The sequence below is a fragment of the Urocitellus parryii genome, chromosome 2 (genome assembly GCF_045843805.1).
Source record: "Urocitellus parryii isolate mUroPar1 chromosome 2, mUroPar1.hap1, whole genome shotgun sequence".
NCBI classification, from domain to species: domain Eukaryota; kingdom Metazoa; phylum Chordata; class Mammalia; order Rodentia; family Sciuridae; genus Urocitellus; species Urocitellus parryii.
The window spans coordinates 185,812,031-185,835,571 of NC_135532.1; the positions used below are offsets into that span (position 1 = coordinate 185,812,031).

General features: G+C 39.6%; 1 pseudogene; it reads right to left on the bottom strand.

Annotated features, from left to right (window-relative positions):
• Nucleotides 1-2,813: 2,813 nt before the first annotated feature.
• LOC113183099 (zinc finger protein 639-like) lies at nt 2,814-4,276 on the bottom strand (annotated as a pseudogene).
• Nucleotides 4,277-23,541: the final 19,265 nt, after the last annotated feature.

Consider the following 23,541-nt stretch of genomic DNA (forward strand, 5'->3'; position numbering starts at 1 on the left):
ATGTTACTCCTTGCCCTGTTTAGGATAGAATGTTCCATGGAAACACCCCTTTGTGTGTCCCCTTCTCTTATTCTGCCTTTGGGTGTGGCCTTCCTAGATGTCAGTCAACCTGCTGACAGCAGACATCATGAAGCTAGACTCAGCCCCTAGAAACTTGACCCCTTGCCTCATTTGAATGGCTTCTCCTCTATAGAAGGGGTCAGCACGTGCTCTCTCTTTCTCTCTCTCTCTCTCTCTCTCTCAGACCCTTAAGGTCAGAGGAGCTGTCACAGGTCCCCCAAAGAAAAAGGTATTTCTGTCTCTTATGTGGTTATTTCGCACAACCTAGTTCCCCTGGAGTGACCCCTGAGTGTTTTAGTTCCGTGCAATGCAGCAGATGGTGTCCCTGGGTGGGCAGGTCTGAGTGTTTAAGTCCCTGGACACGCGACATGGCACTACTCCATTATTCCCTATAATGACTATTAGTCAGATGTGGCAATGAAAAATTAAATTAATTAAAACTAAAAATTCAGTTCCTCAATCCCAATAGCCACATTTCAAATGCTCAGTAGCTACATATGATTAATTACAATAGTATTGCAATCATATGTAGCAATGGTATGGAATGAACTTCACTTTACCTATCAACCCAATTAACTCTGAAAAGTACAATGTTGAATTATAAAATATGAGTTGCAACATAGATATAGTATACTATGTAAAATATGTTGTGTATTCTAAACAGATACACATTTTAGCCATGTATTGTTTAAACATGCACAAGTATACAGTGAAAAATTAAAAGGGGATAATAAATACTAAAATAAAAAGGGGATAATAAATACAAAATTCAGAATAGCTATTACCTACTTGAAGGAAAGGGACATGGGTATGGTTGGAAGGCCCTGACAAAAAACTTTAAAGGTTATATTCCAAGCTTGTAAAAATACATCAAAATGGTTTCGACCATCCTGTATAACTAAAAAGAACAAATAAAGAGCTGGGTTGTGGCTCAGTGGTAGAGCACTTGCCTAGCACATGCGAGGCACTGGGTTTGATCCTCAGCACCACATGTAAATAAATAAAACAAAGGTATTGTGTCCAACTACAACCAAAAACTAAATATTAAAAAAAAGAACAAATAAAAAAAAGACTTTAAAGGCATTAGTAGGTCTAGGCGGGGAATACAGAGGACTTTCAAGTTCACTTTATGTAAAACTCATACATTGTTAAAGTTTTTAAAATCATGGGCACATTTTAAAAGCAGCTTCTCTTTATGGTACTAAGAATTAAACCCAGGGGTAACTCCCTACTGAGCTCCATCCCAGTTCTTTTTCATTTTGAGACAGGGTCTTGCTAAATTGCTCAAGTTGACCTTGAACTTGCATTCCTCCTGCTTCATCCTCCAGAATCCCTGGGATTACAGGTGTGTGCCATCATATCTGGCTAATAAAAGCAGCTTTATTGAGGTATAATTGGCATAAAATAAACTAAAAATTTCAATTTGATAAGTTTGGACATATGTGTATACCTATGAAACCATCACAATCGTCAACATGATGAACATATTATATCCATCATCCAAAATGTTCTCTTTGTCCCTTTGAAATTCGTCCCTCCTGTCTTTTCCCACCCACTCTGTCCCCCAGAAAAATATGAATCTGTTTTCTGTTGTACATTGCTTTTGCAGTACGTAGTATTTTATGCATGCTTTCTTCTTTCCTTATATATTTAAAGGTGTACAATTTCTTGATTCAGAGGGTCACTAAGCTTGTCAAATTGTTTTATTCTCTGACAAAGGACATTTGTTTTAAAGGTAAGCATGGTACTATGTTTTAAGGGTCATAAGTAATACATGACTAAATAATTTAGCAGAAGAGATTAAAAATATTTTTCCAGTATTTTCATTTTTCCTATCATCTTCAAAACACTTGCTGCCTTTGTATTTGGAGAGTGGCTGTGGTCTATACATTTTCTAAATGTATGTTGTCTATTTGGAAGTCTGGTTATTGCTCCTCTACTGCAATTTAGTTATTTTCTTTTTTCCCAGTACCAAAAATATTTACCATTTAAACTTTTATCTCTCACTGTTAAGTGTTTTTTCACTTAACACGATACAACTATCCTGTGAACTGAAAACACATTAACTCCTTCTCCAGAATTTGGTTTTCTTTCTTTCTTTCTTTCTTTTTCTTTTCTTTTCTTTCTTTCTTTCTTTTTTTTTTTTTTTTTTTTTGTTGTTGTTGTTACCAGTGATTGAACCCAGGGCACTTAATTACTGAGCCACATCCCCAGCCCTTTGTTTTGTTTTTTTTTTTTTTGTTTTATTTTGAGACAGGGACTTGCTATGTTGCTGAGGCTGGCCTTGAATTCACAGTCCTCCTGCCTCAGCCTCCCATGATGCTGGATAGATTCTAATGTACTTTTTTTTTTGTGGAGCAGGGAATGTAGTTTTGGGAATGTTGATTTTCAGAATTTCAACATTTGGAATTTTAATCTTTGGGATTTTTATTTTCAGAATTTTAAACATCAGGGATTTCAACATTTAGGACTATGAAGTTTAGAATTGTGTGTTTCAGGATTATGATTGGCACTGTAGCTCCTTCCATCTCAGGCCTTTGGACTTGGACTAAATTAAACCACTGGCTTTTTTAGGCTTTCCTGAATTACACCAAAGGATTTCTGTCCATCTTGCTTACCTGTGCTTTCAATGCGTATTCCAAAAGGAGTTACTGACTTATTTTCAAAAGGTCATGTGATGGGGAGGGCAGGAGGGAATGGTCATGAGGGAACTTGAAGTTCCTCAACCTCATGACTTTTGTTTTAGCAGGAGACTATCTAGATGAAGTTGAATATCCACAATATTGAAACAAATAAATTCCTTCAAATAAATGTGAATTTAAATACTTGCAATATTCTAGCATACTTGAAAAGCCCTTCCCGCAGTCATTACATACATGAGGAAATATTTTAGTGTGTTCAACAGCAACATGCCTGTTAACATTTGTATGAAATCTACTCCAAAATCTACATACTTGACATACTAGGAAGTTCTTATATTTGTCAAAGGTAATTTTGCTTAAGAGGCTGTATTGTCCATGTTCTCCATTGTTATACTTATCACTCAGTTCTATTAATTTACATGCATGATCATTTATCATATGGCTATACAAGTCTTCTGCATCATTCATTTCATGTTCACAGAACTGACACAAGTACTGTTCTTCACAGCTGTGCTCCTGGAAATGCAGGTAGATCTCACTGCTCGAGGAGAACTGCACGTCACACTGCTCACACCAATACAGGTGATCGCTAAAGTGGGTGTCTGCAATGTGCTGGCTGAGGTTCTCAAAAATTACTGTCCTGTAAATCGCAGTATTTATAAATGTAGGGATCCTCTTCATGTAGTTTGGCATGTTTGAGCAGAAACATGTTGGTAGAGAAGCTTTTCTTGCATACTCAACACACATTTGAATCGGTACTTTTATGCTTCAGAATCATATGCTGTTTTAAATCAGAAAAGTACTTGCTATAAATTCAAAAAGTTCACATTTATAGGGGCAACTGCTATTAGCTTGCAGTAAAGGCCATTTCTGCTGGATAGTCACATTCAAAGCTTGGCTCTTGTCAAGAATTTTACAAACTTTAGCTGGTGGTTCTTCATCAGTTTGTACTTGGAGACTCTCAGAGGAATTGTTTTCTGTCTATATGTCATAATCCTCAGAAATTGCATGAACTTCCACAGTAATGGGGACATCTTCATCAGCGTGAACTTCTATAGGACTGTCCTCTTGTTTTTCTGGTTGATTGATTCATGTGAGTTACATTCTTCATCACAAATTTCCACATCAGCAGATTTTTCTGAAAAAATGAAATAAGCCTATTATTATATTACTATTACTAAATAAGACCTATTAGATAAGTACAACTATGCAAAAAGGAGTTTAAGTGATGCACTGTTTTTCCATCAATCTATGCATAATATGCCAATGCAATTAATTTATTTCCCCAATCTGTAGAAAAATAAGTATGGTCCAGAATTATATTGGGAACTAGTAGTTCTGATTTCTGTTTCTGGCCTGGTTACATCTGCAAATTTTGGTAACTCATTTGATGTCTCAGTATCAGAATCATCATCTTTGTTGTCAAAATATTTTAAGTCTGGCTTTTTCATACAATAGATACTATAGCAATGATCAGGGAAAATTCCATTGGCTGTATTTGTAAGTCTGCTTATTCCAGAGGAAAATGAATAATGAGAAAGGTGTAAAGTCTTCTTTTTAGTATACTCACTCATATCTTTTCAATTTGTATAATTACTAATACCAAGTGGGGAAAAAACTTGGAAGTTTTCATGATGATAAAAACTGCCAATCTCCTGGGGCCTCTCTGGCCCAACCAAGTGTAGCTTGAAAGTGGCAGTGGCTGAAGTGTTGGAGCTTGAGCAGATGGAGACTCAAGGTGTATTTTAAGGGCTACTTTTTTTTTGGTGGGGGACCAGGGATTGAACTCAGGAGCAATTGACCACTGAGCCACATCCCCAGCCCTATTTTGTATTTTATTTAAAGACAGGGTCTCACTAAGTTGCTTAGTGCCTCGCTTTTGCTGAAGCTGGCTTTGAACTCATGATCCTCCTGCCTCAGCCTCCCAAGTTGCTGGGATTACAGGCATGCACCACCATACCCAGCAATGGCTGCTTATTTTGTATAGATTTCTACATCTGTGCTACAAATGTGGAAAAATCAACATAAAGATGTCCATTCTGAATTCTTAAGAGTGATAAGATAGACTCATTTTCTTAAATGTCAGATATGGATGGGAGGTTTTCATAAGAGTTAATCAAAAGATTAAGGAGAAATAATAGTGAAAAGAGTTGTAATAAGAAGTACAGGAAGATTAATGGAGGCAGGAGAGAAAAATAGTGGTGAAGAGCTGACAGATGAGCCTGGTTTTCAGAAAAAGAAGCAGAGGGATGAGAAAAGAGGGGGATAGTGTGAAGCATGTACTGTCTGCCTGTAGATGTTTTGTATTTCCAGAAGGTGGAAGGAATTTGGACAATGATGAAACAAAAACATACAGTAAGAATGGATAGAAATATGGAATGCCAAAGAATAAGTAGGGAGAAATTTTTCATGGAGAAAGTTTTCTCATACTAATTTAAATAATATGAAAAGAAACAATGAGATGTGAAAAGATTGTGATGGCACCTCTGGACACTAGTGATAAAGGAGGGAGTGGGAGTTAGTAGAAATGACAATCAAGAAGGTAGAAACATGCTCAAGCACATGAGAAGGTTATGTCCAGGAGCAATTGTCTGATTTTTACAGAGTTCATAAATCCGCAATATATAGTCTTAACAGAGGTTAATAAGGGAGTAAAAGGAAATATAGTTATCATCACAAGGGCTACTGTGTGTGTGTGTGTGTGTGTGTGTGTGTGTGTGTGTGTGTGTTTAAATAAGAGAGACATCAAAACCCAGAAGTAATCCCTCCCAAATTGTAAAACACTCCTAACATTCCTACTAACACTTCTAGGATAATGACAGCTTAAAATATTTTGCTTCATTGTCAGATCATGTTTTAGACCACAAGGCTCACTTCAACCTAAGCTTACCCACAGGATGTTCTCTTGCAAAAGGCACTGTTAAAAGATAGTCTTGACACAGAAAACCGGAAGTCATATACATATGAAGAAAAATTGCAAGACGAGCTGGATATGGGCATATTCCCGTAATCCCAGTGGCTCATGAGACTGAGGTAGGAGGATTGCAAATTCAAAGCCAAGTTTAGCAACTGAGCGAGGCTCTAAGCAGCTGAGTGAGACCCTATCTCAAAGGAAAAAATACAGACTGGGAATGTGGTTCAGTGGTTAAGTGCCTCTGTGCTTAAAGAAAAAGAAAAGAAAAGAAAAGCAAGATGACATACAGAGAAATATAAACATGGAGATGGCAAGAAAAAGATATAAAGGTGACCTTGAGAAATTTAAAGCTGGGTTGTTGGCACATGCCTATAGTCCTGGCTACTTGGGAGACTGAGGCAACAATATCACTTGAGCATAGGAGTTAGAAGACTTGTCTCTTAAAAGTGGATCAAGGACCTAGGAATTAAACCAGATACCCTGTGTCTAATAGAAGAAAAATATCAGATTAGGCCCCTACTTCCTTAATAAGATTCCCAGAGTCCAAGAATTAAAATCAATAATTAATAAATGGGATGGGTTCAAACCAAAAAGCTTCTTCTCAGCAAAAGAAACAATCAGTGAGTTAAATAGAGAGCCTACATCTTGGGAGCAAATTTTTACCACTTGCACATCAGATAGATCACTGGGGTATATAAAGAACTCAAAAAGTTAAACACCAAAAAGCCAAATAACCCAATCAATAAATGGGCCAGGGAACTGAACAGACACTTGTCAGAAGGTGATATACAATTAGCAAATATATGAAAAAAATGTTCAACATCTCTAGCAATTAGAGAAATGCAAATCAAAACTACTCTAAGATTTCATCTCACTACAGTCAGAATGGCAGCTATTAAGAATACAAACAACAATAAGTATTGGCGAGGATGTGGGGAAAAAGGCACACTCATACATTGCTGGTGGAACTGCAAAATGGTATAGCCAATGTGGAAAACAGTATGGAGATTCCTTGGAAAACTGGGAATAGAACCACCTTTTGACCCAGCTAACCCACTCTTTCTATACCCAAAGGACTTAAAAACAGCACACTATAGGGACACAGCCACATCAATGTTTGTAGCAGCACAATTCACAATAGCTAAACTGTGGAACCAATCTAGAAGCCATTCAGTAGATGAATGGATAAAGAAAATGTGGTATATATACACAATAGAACATTACTCAGCAATAAAAGAGAATAAAATCATGGCATTTGCAGGTAAATTGATGGAGCTGGAGAATATAATGCTAAGTTAAGTAAGGCAATCCCAAAAAGCCAAATACTAAATGTTTTCTCTGACATTAGGAGGCTGACTCATAGTGGAGTTGGGAGGGGAAGCATGGGAAGATTAGATGAACTCCAGATAGGGCAAAGGGGAGGGAGGGGAAGGTAGTGGGTAAAAAAGATGGTGGAATGAGATGGACATCATTACCCTAAGTATATTTATGGAGACATGAATGGTGTGAATACACTTTGTATACAATCAGAGATATGAACTATTGTGCTCTATATGTGTAATATCAATTGTAATGCATTCTGCTGTCACATATAACAAATTAGAATAAAAACTTTAAAAACAAAGAAGAAGAAGAAGAAGAAGAAGAAGAAGAAGAAGAAGAAGAAGAAGAAGAAGAAGAAGAAATAAGAAATTCCTAAAAAACTTGGTAGCCACTATTTATTTGAAGTTATTGGCAAAAACCAAAGATGAGTTTCTGAATTCTGAGTGAGAAATATGTTCCAAGGGGAAGGAAATATAAGGACTCTGATAATAGAAATGTCTTTGCCAAGATATAATTAATATCTCTAAGAACTCAGTTAAGTAGACACATGAAGATGGGTTGCTAATTTTCCACATTAGGTATAAAAAATAAAGTAAAAACCAGGAAGGAATGAAGAGATCACAACCAGAGATAGAAAAATGTGGATTTATAGTTAGCTGTCATTCATCACACATGCACTCATTCAACAGATCTGTGTGATGCACCTGGGATGCGTCAGGCATGGTGCTATGTCCTAAACCATAAAGATGGATGAGAGAGACATTGCTCCTGTCCTTCAGGAAAACACAGTCTCTGAGGGGAGGCAGAAATATAAATAAATCCTTGAACTGTTTTCACCTGCTTGAAATATAACTCAGAAATTTGTCTTTGGTATTCTGTCCCTTTCCCTTTCAATCTCTGTCTCTCCTCAGGGCTGGCTCGAAGTTGGCTGTTATAATCCTCCTTAGGATGTTATCTGCTGATAAAGGTAGGTGTAAAGTACCATTAATAGAAAGCACATCTTCAAAAATTGTCTTTAGAGGGACTGGAGTTGTAGCTCAGTGGTAGAACAACGCCTCACATGTGTGAAGCACTGGGTTTGATCCTCAGCACCACATAAATAAATAAAATAAAGGCATGTGTTCAAGTACAACTAAAAATAATTTTAAAAATTGTCTTTTTAGTCTTCTGATAATAAAAGTAAAACATGTTCATTGAAAACAATTCATAGAACACAGACAAGGATATAAATGAAAATAGCACTTCCTGCTAACCCATTGTCCGGGACAAAGTTTACTAATGTTTTGGTGTCTAGTTATCTGTACATATTTCTTTGCTTATATATCATCTATGTATCTATGCATCTATGTATCTATCTATAGATTTTTTTGTTTTATAGAAATCATGTAAGCATATTATTGTGTTACTATATCTTGGACCTGATTCCATGGCCTTGACATAAATCTATAGTCTTACTTCCATCATGTGGCTGAATGGCTGAACCTGAACTCTTCGGTTGGGATCCTTCTTGGTTCTTCTTAAGCATACATATTCAGAAGGTCCACTGTGTTTTTTTATTTTTATTTTTTGTATTTCTAGATGGACAGCATCCCTTTATTTTATTTGTTTCATTTTTATGTGGTGCTAAGGATCCAACCCAGTGCCTCACACATGCTAGGCAAGTGCTCTGCCACTGCTCGCTCAGTCCTCAGCCCTGGTCCACTGTGTTTGATGTTGTAAAATCAGAGGAACTTGTCAGAATAAAAACATGACACTGTTTATTATTTATTTCAAAGAATGATTTCAGGAACGAGAGAGATAAAGTGAAAAACAAATGGTTGATGAAAGGAATATTTTTGCATTTGTAAATATTTTATTGCAAATTAAATAATATCTTGCAAATGAGACTTGACATTTAAAAAAGAATTCTGACAGTGCTTGAAACACTTAAAAACAAATCAGGTCACACCTGTTTAGAGTGATGTATCAAAGCTTTTAAGGAGAATTCTCTCCATCCCAGTATTCATGGAATTATAGCAACTATATTAAGGAGCCAGTGCTTCCTGGAAATTGCTTATTAGAGTGATCAATCAAGGAAAGACTCCGCTGATCTGGACTTTCATCAATGAAGAGTTAGAAGTTAGATGTAGCTCAGGAACACAAAAAGTGCGTGGAACAAAGTACCTTGCTTGTCATGTGAGAAGACAGAAAATTGTCCAGGGCTGTTCTGAACCTGGTTAGTAGTTCTGAGTTGCAGTTTTTGGAATACAAAAAGGGACATTGAAGTCCCTGGGGATAAGTGGCTAGGATTAGGACAGTGGCCTATATCTGGCTGGTATTAAGATCAGGAGAAAGTTCAAACTGTGGATGTCTGCCCAGGTACTCTAGAGGACATTGACCATGATGATGGAGGAAGCCATGAAGGGCAGGTAGGGATGGAACAGCAGGATGTCCACCAGGTGGCTTAACTCTACCCACACTCCATCAGAGCTGCGTCTGGACCTTCATTTCCTGCTGAGCTCTTGCTGATTCAGGGGACCCATTAGGCTCTGCCTTTCTGGTACCTGACACCTTCCCTACCAAGTCTACTGGTTTCTTCAGCCCTGTGGGGAGGACAGAGACTCAGCCATGGAGTGTAAAGGTCACCTGGGTGGGAACAAAGTCAGAGGAGGTGGCAGGAGCATAGAAGTGGAGGAATGAGAAGAGAATGTGGGCAGCCCTGGCTTCCTCAGCAGGCAGGTGAGCGGGCCTGAGATCTAGGCCCTTTTTCCCTTTCTGAGGCCCAGGGGGCAGCACCTCATTGGCCTGGTGCAGTGCCTCAGCAGGGAGTGGAGCCACCCAGTCATGGGTGGGGGCTGGGTGAAGGGCCGGTAAAGAAAGTAGGTGATGAAGATGGTCTCCAGCAGGCTGGCCACCAGACACAGGGCGAAGTAGACATCTGAGGGCAAAGAAAATCCTACTAAACCTGGGCAGATTCACTTCTAAACTTTCTTTAAGCCTCTTTCTCAAGTGCAGTGTTTTCTTAGAAGTCCCTCCCCAGCCTTAAGTGGAGCAGTGGCTGTCTTCTGACCCCTCCTTGTCCCCTGTTGCCTTTGCTTCTCTGCAAAGTGGGAGGGGCTGTACTGATTAGGGGCAAGCCACTGATGGGGGGGGGGTAAGCCATTCATCATCATGAGCAGGGAGACTATTGTGGCCCAGCAGAAGGATCATTTTGACTGGGGCATGATTCTGGTTTTCTCTTGGCAGGTAGAAACTGAGGGCATCAATGGCCACCAGAAAGCCGCTAGACACCAGGAGGTTTATTACTTAGAGCCTGGGTCTGCATCTGATGGCCACCTGGTGAGAGAATAGAGAATGTGGCATATAAATTAATGCCAAAGGGCTCAACTTGTATATTGGACTATCTATCTAACCTTTGCCAGTGTAGGCTGGGTATGTAACAATCTCTTTAGGTAATGCATGTGTGTTTAATTGTGCCCTTCCATATAAATGCCTCCAATTTATTGTCTAATTTTCATTAGATAATACACAATGATTCTAGAATTTTAAGGGCAAATAGGGCCCCTGGGGCTATCACATAGTTGACTGCTCCTTGCTGAGTAGAAGTGTTTATAACAGGCCAGCTGTTCCTCCCCTCTGCAGGACAGCTGGAGTGTATGGGAGTCCAGGAGACCCTGGGGATCCTGATTCAGGACAGTTAGGTAGAGGGTAGGGTAGGGGACAGGTGCTTCACCCTCTGGAGCTTCTTTTTACATCTAAAAAGTGTATTCAGCCCTGTGGGGAGATCAGAGTAACTGGGATCAGAGGTCAGGCTGGGAACATGATCTTGTCATACAAGTTGCTGCCAACAGACATCTCTGAAGTGGCATTGCTGCTCAGGAGCTCCCACTCTCCCTGGGTCCAAACAGTGTTGCAAGACAAGTCTGTTCTCTCCCACACTTCTTTGTCCATGCCCAGTAGTGTGCTATCCACTGTAAAGGAAGCTGGTCACCTCAGTCCAGAGGTGTTCCTAAGCTTCCTGCCAACAAAATTCAATTCTTCCCCCACCAGCTGTCTCAACAAATTTTCCATTTAGTCCTTTTAAAGCAGGGCACTCTGGTTTTCTCTGAAGTGGGCAATAGGAGTAGCAATTCACATATGTGCACTGAAGCATTGATTTTTTTTATTGTTGTTGAAAATCAGAGTGAGTCAAGATCATTATGAGAATATTCCATATGACTCAAACATGAGTCAAGGGTTTTGGAGTCATTTCTATTTTCCTTCTCAATTCCCCGGATGTATGATGTTGTTTTAGTAGAATCAAACTTGAATAGCTCAACATTTTTATAATTACATGCATAGCCCATTATGATGATTAGTTTATCTAAATCTTTCACATAACACCTGGTGGCATTCAGCTATAGTAACTTGCTGGTTTAAATCTGTTAGCTATTAAAGTTAAAAGATTTGATCTAAAAATTATAGATATTTAGCAGCTCAAGGGCAAAATGAGTCTCATTTGGCAAAAGGGCTAAGATGTAAAATAGACTTCTTAACCTTTCCACACATCAGCATCACCTGGGGAGACATAAAAACTAAGGAAGCCTAGACTCTATGTATTAGTCAGTTTTTGTTTTTGTTTTAGGAGAAGATTGCTTTTTATTCTGTACTCTTTTTTTTAAAAAATTATTCTAATTAGTTATACATAACAGTAGAATGCATTTTTGCCACATTGTACACAAATGGAGCATAAGTTCTCATTCCTCTGGCTGTACATTGTGCTGAGTCACACCAGTAGTGTGTTAGTCAGTTTTGCATTGCTGTGACAAAATTCCTGAGAAAATCACCTTAAAGGGGGAAAGACTTATTTTGCCTCATTGTTTCAGAGTTTTCAGTCCATCTAGTTCAGAGGTTTCAATCCATAGACCTCATTGCTGTGAGCTTGTGATGAGGCAGAACATCATGGTGGGGAATACATGGTAGAGCAAAACTGCTTACCTCATCATGGCCAGGAAAGAGGGAGAGAGGAGGGGTTGTGGAGAGAGAGAGAGAAAGAATGAACAGGAGCCAAAGACATACCCCTAATGACTTACTTCTTCTAACTAGGCCCCACCTCCTAAACTTTGTACCATCTGCTACTATACATAGGCTGGCAACAAAGTCTTTAGCACCTGGCCTTTGGGATATATTTTAGATCCAAACCATAAGACTCCACCTGGAAGAGTTAAATCGGAATCTCTGAGGTGCAATTATGGATATTAAAGAGTTGCTGTAGGGCTGGGGTTGTGGCTCTGAGATAGAGCACTTGCCTAGTACATGTGAGGCACTGGGTTCAATTCTCAGCACCACTTAAATAAATAAATAAATAAATAAATAAATAAATAAATAAATAAATGTATTGTGTCCATCTACAACAATAAAAATATATTTTTTAAATATTGTAGTAGCCATAGTTCAGAAATACTGGTCTAAAACCTCCCCTAATAATACCTTCCTCGAAGTATCTTCCCCTGAATCTCTTATAGTTACAAAATGTATCACCCTTACCCATGTAGAAGAAAGAACTGAAGCGGAGGTAGAGCTCTGTTCTTCACAAGAACATGTCCAGGTTGCAGATGCTGGTTGTCCATTTTGGCTCACTATACTTTATTTGACTTTCATCATTGATATAGATGGTAAGACCTGAAGGTGTCTGATTCACATTCATGCTGTTTAGGAAAGAGAGGCAGAGGTGGTGGCTCCAAGTGCTTCTCTTAGCTTTGCTATCCCTCCCTTTCCAGGTCTTTTTTTCCCCTGTACTCTTCTGGATATTTCTCTCATGTCACTCCTATCACCACTCCTCCTCATAGTGTTTTGTGAAGTCAATGGGTGAAGACAGTTCCCCTGCCTGAATATTTTTGTTGTATTCTGTCCTGCACAAATCCTAGGCTGTGCTTTGTAGTTGGGGCTTCACACTGGTTTTCCCCAGCCCAGATATGCACAGTTCCTTGAGGAAATGTCTGGGAGCCACAGATTTTCAGTTGAGACAGTGAGTTTGTTGATACTAACAAAATTCTGATTAATGAAAGTCTGTCACATTGAGAAACTGATGTGACTCCATTTTTGAAAATAAATAAATAACAGCAGCTTCTACCTCAGACCTGTCCTAAGGAAGGGGGCATGACCCTTGTCCTTGGAAAAACCCACAGAGCCTTCCTAGGCACATACCCACCCTGCTGAGTTGTTTGTCTGCAAATAACAGGAGAGATCTGCTGCGCCAGGTGTCCCTGACTCAGTCAGGCTAGGTGAAGACCCATAGCAATCCCCTAGCAATTACCAATCAGCATGAGACAGGGAAAATACCTGGGATGCCAGATGACCCCCCCAGTAGTTTATGGTGGTTGATAACATGTTGGGAAACCATGTAGTTTAGCACGTACACCTCCATGGCTTAAACCAATCAGTTCAAAGGAATCCCCCCTCTTCTGCTAACCAATCATCCCCACCCAACTTGTTCCTGCCAGTGAATGTGCTAATCAATGTTAAAGAGTTGTTGTTTGATTTTCCCGTGATATGGAATGATTTGCTGTGTGATGTTGTGACGCATAGAGTATCCCCCCCAAAACCTATAAAATCTCATTGAACAAAGGACCGGGACTCACTCCCTGGGGCCGATGCGTCGGAAATGGTTGTGAGTCCAGGCTCAAGCTTGCAATAAAGACTTTTGTGCGACTGCATCAAATTCGGCCCCTGGAGGGTCCCACGAATCTGACATTACACCATATCTGCAGCCAGTGCAGCAAGCAATGGAGCTTGTCCAGGCAGCTTCCCCTGCCCTTTTCAGTCTTCTTTAAATCTGAGCCCCACTCCCATTTATGTCCCACTTATGTCATAGCTTATCTCCTCTTTATTTGTCATCAGCAAAGAACCTCTGACATTTTTTACCAGGCAGGTCTTGCCACTTGGATCCAGTTATGCACCAATATATTGGTCTGTAACTCCTTGGTCATTTTTTTGAGTTGTCATTTCTACCTTCTGCTTTAACAAATTCACCCACAAGAATGACGTCAGCAGCTGGGGTTGTGCACCCTGATAAAGAAATTCCCATCCAGAATTGTCAGTGCAAAAAAGATTTGGCACGTGCCAGCATTTACTAGTTTATTTGACAGCCATAGTTCTAGATACTGGACTGTCTTTCCTTACCCACTGTGTCTAGGGACAATTCAGATTTTAATTGACATACAGAACATTTTCTGGAGCACTACAGAAAAAACAGGACTGGAGGACAATGTTTCCTGAAAAAATATTTTGACATCATTGTTCTCCATGCCTTTTTTACCCCATAGGAAAACTGTCTAACTTGTACAAAATCCATTCTAGGCCAATGTGGTGTTGGGTTTATAGGACGGAGGATATTTGTTCCCTGTTAGAAGCTATGGAAATGAAGGCAGCACCAATTCCCATGACTTCCAGGATGGCAGACAGGGTGAAGAAATTTTTTTAACCTTTATTTTATTTATTTTTATTTGGTGCAGAGGATTGAACCCAAGGTCTCACAAGCACTCTACCACTGAGCCACAAGCCCAGGCCCTGAAGAAATATTGAAAGGAGTGGGGATGTTGTGGCTGATGGCTGGATAGAAGGCCTTCTGATTAAATATAGCCTAGAAGGGAGACAAGCCCACCCCATGCTGGTCAAAGCCTGAGCAATTGATTGTGAGAGTCATCTCTTCCTGTAGTGACCAGAGACCCTGTTAGAGAGAGGGCTTTGGTTTCCAGGGCTGGAGCTTCTCTGCAGAGACAGAAATTAGTGGGGAGAAGTAGGGGAGTCCTCCTTTCAGTGCCAAGACTCTCCAAGGTCAAAGCCCTTCTTGGCAAGGTTGGTGAGGATGGCCTTCTCTGGTAGGCAAGTGGTGGAAGTTAATGTGGTGAGATGAGTTGGGAGTACTCAACTCTCATTTCCACTGTTTCCTTTTCATGCAAAGTCTGTTCAAATCTGTATGCAAACGTGGCCTTAGGGCAATGGCCACTTAGTGCACTTCAATGAATCCTTTAATGTAGGTATCACAAGCCTCTGGGTTCTGCCTAGCAGTAGCACCATTTAGCACTGCCATAAAACTTGTAGTCCAGCTCACTTAGAAATCTGCTTTAATGTATTCCTCTTCCTAACTCCCAGAGACTTTGTCTACTGAAGATAAGAACTGATTTATCCAGAGCATAAGAGCAATAAAAGACTGCACTTACTAGGTAGATATGGGAAACATGGTCAGTGTTTTGAATAGGTACTTACCTTATTTTAGTGTTAACCTTGGTGCTATGTGTTTACTTTGTTCTTTTCAGATTTAGGGTCTCAGATATCTTGTGGGTTATTTCCAGCATCAGGAGCATTAAATGATAGCATTGAGCATATATCCTATGCCCTGTGGGGAGCCACACATGAGCTGTATTAAGCATCCTATCTCAGCCTTGAGCCAATTTGGTGTTAGTCTGTCATTGCACACTGTCTGGGCTGTGTGAAGCAGGTGGTCTCCACCTTCACTTGGCAAAGAAGTCTGCTTTCTCAGAGTTCTGGACCTGGGCATTACCCACTGGGGCTAGGGAGCCCACCTCTTGCCTTATTTGGTAAAGAACATTCCATAGAAACTCCTTTGTTAATTTCCCTATAAATAAAGGGATTCCGAGTGCACACTCTTTCTTTCCAGTGTGGAAGCTGACTCTTAAAATCTTAGAGCCATCACGCTCTTGACTTGAAAAACTTATGTCTATGTTGTGTGCTTTTTGGCTACCTTCTTAGCTTAATGTTGCAGCCAGCCCTTTTAAACCCAGTTCATCTTGTCTGCACACGTCGTGGTCAAGAACACCTAATCACAAAGTCAGGCCTATGCAGATATTGGCTCTTGACCATGACCAAAGAGCCATCTGGACATTTCCTGAGCAGGATCTTTGCTCCATTACCATCTTTGTGTAGTCTTTTTCTCTGCCTTTTTCTTTAGATCTTCATCTCTTTCCATAATGTTTAAGGAACATGCCCAGATTTGGAACAAATATCCCCTCATGGAAGTAAAGTATATACTCCTTTTACCTTAGATAGATCCTCACCCTCTCTCCATGTTTGTGTTTTAATTGATTCTTGAGGGTATGTTTAAAAACCAGTGGCAGCTCTTTTCATTGACACCACATCATGAGGAGAGGGGGAAGTGGTGGACAGAGCATCAGAAATCAATGAAAAGATGGAATTGGAGAGGTGGGGAAATGGGACAGTTTGGTAGATCCCTTTGCAAGAGGAATAGAGAAAGGCTGTGTTACCATCAATGACATGTCTTTCTATCTGTTGCCAAAAGGTAATTAGGAGACCAACATGATGGAAGGAATAGTTAACAGTTTTGAATGCCCTCCACGTACTAGAGGAACACTCTGGCTGTTCTTCTCTGTCCCTGCAGAAAGAAAGAGTGTCTTTCTCTGCCCCTGCCCAGGTATGCTTTCTGGGCTCCAGGTGGGCCGACAGCTGGGACAAGACTGGGGGGAAAGTATTTGGCAGCTCTGGGATGGAATCTACAACAAAATAATTTGTCTTAATGAGAAGTGTGGGTGTGGGAAATAAAACTTATATTCTTCCAGGACCAGGGAATCTGTAGATTTGTAAAGGTGGCAATGTTCAGTGATCTGGTTATGAATAGCAAAGTTTCTTAGTGCCTTTGAAGGCATTAGGGATTATTCCAATTACCAAATTGTAAAGCTTCTTTCCTACTCTCATCTTTGATTGTCTATATTTTTTTAAACATCCTCTAGTTAGAGTTCCTCTTTCCAGCCTTTCTTATTCATTCTTGCCAAACCAAGATTCTCCATGCAGTGTTCATGCTGTGCATTGATCACATGAGAACAGAAGTCATGAAAATAAGACAGCAAAGCTATTTTTAATCTTTTTGTTGTCCATAATATTATGTGTTATCATAACTACTAATATCATCTAATGTCAGTGTTATTGGCATGTATCAATAGTATATCTTATGTCACATCTCTATTTAAAAATAATCAGGAGTCTAGAGATGGCGGCGAATAGAGTCCGTCACCCCCGTGTACTGTATCACTGTGCAGGTGAATAGCAAGTTAGAAGGGCCAGAAGCTATCTTGTTAGGAATTTCCAGCAAAATTGGGGTGCACTGAAACCTAGAGGAAGGATTTCCAACACCCGAGGGTCAATTACTGTGGCTCAATCGTGAGTGAACCATGCGCCTGGAGATTCAGGCTGATTGATCAGCGGCCAGCCCTGCAGCTGGAGCCTGCGCGCGCTGACCTGCCAGCAACGCAGAGAAATGGTGCTATGGATTCTGTGGGGTCCTACCAACTATGCCCTCACAGTGCTCCAGGCTGAGTTCTGGGTTTGAGATGGGGGAGAGAAACAGTCCAGATCTGCCCTCCACACCGGACAACCCACCGAGGAAGCCAGCGGCCACCATCTTGGAGAGCTGACGTCACCATTGCCAGTTTCTAACAGATCCAATCTCATCGCAGCAAGTTCAGCAATAGAACAGGTGTCTGACATTTAGCCCTTCTCCCACACAGCAGGGAAATCACATAAAATCTCTCCCTGGCTTTCTGGGGGCGTGATTATCAGAGTGAGCATGAATAGAGGTGTGGGGAAAGGTAAAGGCACCTGACTCCAACTCCCCCCTCCCACCAGCAGTGAAAACGAAACCTGTCTCGCCAGCTCTGGGAGGAGTGGCTATCAGAGGGAATCAAAACAATAGGATGCTCCACATCCAGGAAACTGCAGGCCCAGAGTGTAGCTTGAACTGCGGAGAGGTATCACACTGGGGAAGGCCTGTCTGGTGGGAGAAGCGAGGAGACTAGAGGACAGGGATAAACCTAAGTTAACAGGTTTGGAGAGACACCAGGTGGGGGAGGAGGGAGCAGCCTCATACGGATTGTTTCCCCTACAGCCAGAGGGCAAAATCTTGATCCAGAAGGCACAGCACCACCTACTGGAAGCGAAGAAAATAGAAGCCTAATAGTGCCTTTTTTTTTAAATTGTAATATTTATTTTACTGTATTTTATTTTTTTATCATTTCTTCTTTTTCTTTTCTATTTTTTTCTTTCGTTCTTCTCTCCCTCTCTCTTTCTTGGTTTGCTTCCTTACCTTTTCCCTATCTTTCCTCCCAAGCATGACTACTCCAATTACATGTAATTTACTAAATGCAAATAGATGAATACTACAAGACGGTCTATAGTCCGCCTAAGCCCTTAACTACCCCCAAGTACTCCTGTCTATTCTCTTGTTAATATCTGCCTGCATTTGAGCAACCCCCCAAAGAAGCTAAGATATATTAAACTCCATACCATCAAATCGCCCGACCTTAACATAAAATCCTAAGTTCAAACCTCAACTCTCTATATGCCATCAAATCTGTAGGTCTTTAATAAAACTAATGAATTTACCTTAAATCACAATTAAATCCAACGTCTCTAAACATTGTCTCCCAACACAAAGGAGAGATCTTGGAGCTATACAAAACCAAAACAAATTTATAGGAGAAAACAGAAACACAGCAGTCAAACAGAGTTGGAAAGTAACATGAGCACCATGAAAAAACAAGGGAAAAAAGGATTACAAACAATGCAGGACAACTTAAATTTACAGGAGAACCTAGAGGCATCAGAAGAATGGACAGAGAAAGAACTCAAGGCATACCTGACTCAGATGGAATGGAATCTTAAAGAAGTAATTAGACAGCAAGTCCAAACAATGAAAGAATATTTGAAAATGAATTACATAAGCAGACTCAAATAGCAAAAAATGAACTCTACCAGGAGATAGAGATTTAAAAAAACAAACAGTAATCCTAGAAATGCAGGAAACCATAAACCAAATCAAAAACTCAAATGAGAATATTACAAATAGACTAGATCAAATAGAAGTCAGAACATCAGATAATGAAGACAAAGTTTATCAACTCAAAAAGACTACAGCCAACGCAGAAAGGCTGGTAAGAAACCACGAGCAAAACATCCAAGAGATATGGGATGTCATAAAAAAACCAAACTTAAGAGTCATTGGGATAGAAGAAGGTATAGAGGTCCAAATCAAAGGAATGAACAACCTATTGAATGAAATAATCTTAGAAAACTTTCCAGAAATGAAAGATGGAATGGACTGCCAAATTCTGGAAGCCTACAGGACCCCAAACATACAAAACTGTAATAGACCAACTCCAAGATACATTATTATGAAGATATCCAACATACAGAACAAGGAGAGAATATTAAAAGCGATAAGAGGAAGGAGGCAGATTACATTCAGGGGTAAACCAATTAGGTTAACAGCTGATTTTTCATCACAGACGTTGAAAGCGAGAAGATCCTGGAACAATGTATTTCAAACGCTGAAAAATAATGGATTCCAACCAAGAATATTGTATCCACAAAATTAAGCTTCAGGTTTGACAATGAAATTAAAATATTTCATGATAAACAAAAGTTAAAAGAATTCGCAGCCAGAAAACCAGCACTGCAAAGCATTTTGAGCAAAACACTACAAGAAGAGGAAACAAAAAACAACACCCAAAATTAACAGTGGGAGGTAACTCAGTAAAGGGGGGGGGAATAATCAAAGAGGAAAAACAAGCCAAATTAAAATAAATAAATAAATAAATAAATAAACATGACTCGAAGTACAAACCATATATCAATAGTAACTCTAAACGTTAATGGCTTAAACTCATCAATCAAGCGACATAGGCTAGTAACTTGGATTAAAAAAAACAGACCCAACAATATGCTGCCTTCAGGAGACTCATCTGACAGGAAAAGACATACACAGCTGAAGGTGAAAGGTTGGGAAAAATCATACCACTCATATGGTCCTTGGAAGCAAGCAGGAGTGGCCATACTCATATCGAATAAAATCAACTTCAAACCTAAGTTAATCAAAAGGGATAAAGAAGGACACTATATACTGTTAAAAGGAACCATTCACCAACAAGACATAACAATTATCAGTATGTATGCACCAAATAATGGTGCTGCAACATTCATAAAACAAACTCTCCTCAAGTTCAAGAATCAAATAGACCACAACACAATAATTATGGGTGACTTCAACACACCGCTCTCAGCATTGGACAGATCCTCCAAACAAAAGCTGAATAAAGAAACTATAGAACTCAATAACACAATCAATAACCTAGACTTAACTGACATATATAGAATATATCAACCATCATCAAGTGGGTATACGTTCTTCTCAGCAGCACATGGATCCTTCTCAAAGAGACCATATATTATGCCATAGGGCAACTCTTAGTAAATATAAAGGTGTGGAGATAATACCATGCATCTTATCTGATCATATGGAATGAAACTGGAAATCAATGATAAAATAAGGAAGGAAAAATCCTGCATCACATGGAAAATAAACAATATGTTACTGAATGATCAATGGGTTACAGAAGACATAAAGGAGGAAATCAAAAAATTCTTAGAGATAAATGAAAATACAGACACAACATATCAGAATCTATGGGACACAATGAAAGCAGTTTTAAGAGGGAAATTCATTGCCTGGAGTTCATTCCTCAAAAAAAGAAAAAACCAACAAATAAATGAGCTCACACTTCATCTCAAAACCCTAGAAAAGGAAGAGCAAAACAACAGCAAAGGTAGCAGAAGGCAAGAAATAATTAAAATCAGAGCTGAAATCAATGAAATTGAAACAAAAAAAACCATGGAAAAAAATTTACAAAACTAAAAGTTGGTTCTTCGAAAAAATAAATAAGATTGACAGACCCTTAGCCATGCTAATGAACAGAAGAAGAGAGAGAACTCAAGTTACTAACATATGGGATGAAAAAGGCAATATCACAACAGACACTACAGAAATACAGAAGATATTTAGAAATTATTTTGAAACCCTATATTCCAATAAAATAGAAGATAGTGAAGATATTGATAAATTTCTTAAGTCATATGATTTGCCCAGATTGAGTCAGGAAGATACACACAATTTAAACAGACCAATAACAAAGGAGGAAAAAGGAGAAGCCATCAAAAGACTTCCAACCAAGAAAAGCCCGGGACCAGATGGGTATACAGCAGAGTTTTACAAAACCTTTAAAGAAGAGTTAATACCAATACTTTTCAAGTTATTTCAGGAAATAGAAAAAGAAAGAGCTCTTCCAAATTCATTCTATGAGGCCAACATCACCCTGATCCCGAAACCAGACAAAGACACTTCAAAGAAAGAAAACTACAGACCAATATCTCTAATGAACCTAGATGCAAAAATCCTCAATAAAATTCTGGCGAATTGGATATAAAAGCATATCAAAAAATTGTGCACCATGATCAAGTAGGATTCATCCCTGGGATGCAAGGCTGGTTCAATATACGGAAATCAATAAACATTATTCACCACATCAATAAACTTAAAGATAAGAACCATATGATCATCTCGATAGATGCAGAAAAAGCATTCAACAAAGTACAGCATCCTTTTATGTTCAAAACACTAGAAAAACTAGGGATAACAGGAATTTACCTCAACATTGTAAAAGCTATCTATGCTAAGCCCCAGGCTAGCATCATTCTAAATGGAGAAAAATTGAAGGCATTCCCTCTAAAATCTGGAACAAGACAGGGATGGCCTCTCTCACCACTTCTATTCAATATAGTTCTCAAAATACTGGCCAGAGCAATTAGACAGACAAAAGAAATTGAAGGCATTAAGATAGGAAAAGAAGAACTTAAATTATCACTATTTGCAAATGATATGATCTTATCCCTAGAAGACCCAAAAGGGTCTACAAAGAAACTACTAGAGCTAATAAATGAATTCAGCAAAGTGGCAGGATATAAAATCAACATGCATAAATCAAAGGCATTGCTGTATATCAGCAACAAATCTTCTGAACTGGAAATGAGGAATACCACCCCATTCACAATATCCTCAAAAAAAATAAAATACTTGGGAATCAACCTAACAAAAGAGGTGAAAGATTTATACAATGAAAACTACAGAACCCTAAAGAGAGAAATAGAAGAAGGTCTTAGAAGATGGAAAAATATACCCTGTTCATGGATAGGCAGAACTAACATCATCAAAATGGCTATATTACCAAAGTTCTCTATAGGTTCAATGCAATGCCAATCAAAATCCCAATGGCATTTTTTGTAGAAATAGATAAAGCAATCATGAAATTCATATGGAAAAATAAAAGACCCAGAATAGCAAAAGCAATTCTAAGCAGGAAGTGTGAATCAGGAGGTATAGCGATACCAGATTTCAAACTATACTACAGAGCAATAGTAACAAAAACAGCATGGTACTGGTACCAAAACAGGCGGGTGGACCAATGGTACAGAATAGAGGACACAGAGACCAATCCACAAAATTACAACTATCTTATATTTGATAAAGGGGCTAAAAGCATGCAATGGAGGAAGGATAGCATCTTCAACAAATGGTGATGGGAAAACTAGAAATCCATATGCAACAAAATGAAACTGAATCCCTTTCTCTCACTGCCGGGTTTCTGTTCTCACGACTAAAAGGCTCAGGGGTCACTCCAGTTGAACTGAGCTGATTGGGCTGCACAAAATAACCTCACAAGAGACACAAATACCTTTTTCTTTGGGGTTGCTTGCTAGGAGCCACAGCAAAAATATTGATACATGGTACCTTTGGTTTAGGTGACTGCCAGCTAGCCATTGAGATTATGATTATGTTAAGTTTTACATTCATATGAAAATTGGACTCCTGCTGTTTACCTCGGCCTGTTACGGGACTCAGGTTACTCATGTCACTCATGTAATGGGAGAGTTCCCATTGGTTGGGGAAGGATAGTAGGAGGGAATTTCCTGGGGAGGTGCGCGCGCCCGGTTCTGGTGACACATGGGTCGACCGGCTTGCTAGCAAGACGCACAGGGATCGCTGGCAGCTTTTTTAAATAAAGCTTTGTTTCCCACTTGAGCGGTTCGTGTTTCTGTGTCTAGCCGGGTTGCTGGCGGCTCGTGCAGCCTGGTTGCGGCAGTTGCTGTGACGGCTCCCCTGATCTTAAGGGTCCACAGAAAGAGAGAGAGAGAGAGAGAGAGAGCATGCGCTGACCCCTTTTATTGAGGAGAAGCTATTCAAATGAGGCAAGGGGTCAGGTTTCCAGGGGCTGAGTCTATCTTTATGATGTCCACTGTCAGCAGGTTGACTGACACCTGGGTAGGCCACACCCAAGGGCACAGTAAGAGGAGGGGACACACACAAGGCACTTCCATGGAAGATTCTATCCTAAACAGGGCAAGGGGTTATATTACAAAGGAACAGGTGAGTGTAGCTTCACCCATGGGGCTGTAGCAAGACACACCCATTCTGTGACTGAGCGCCTCATTCACCCGTAAGGTTGGCCTCCCACATTCCCCTTTTCTTAATATAAAAAAAGGATGTAACTGGGAAATTTTCTTCCAGTCATTTGGCTCTTGGTCCAAGGACATCATAATCTGCCATTGAAACACAAAAAGAATTAGTAGAAAACATATTATCTTCATAACAGTCAACACAATAATCTGGATTATTTTTACCTTGCCAAACACTCATCAGAAGATTTTTAATCTTTTCCCAATTTTATTGGGACGCATTGTTTTTGGCCATAGTAACAGACATTTTCATTGCCATGGCATTTA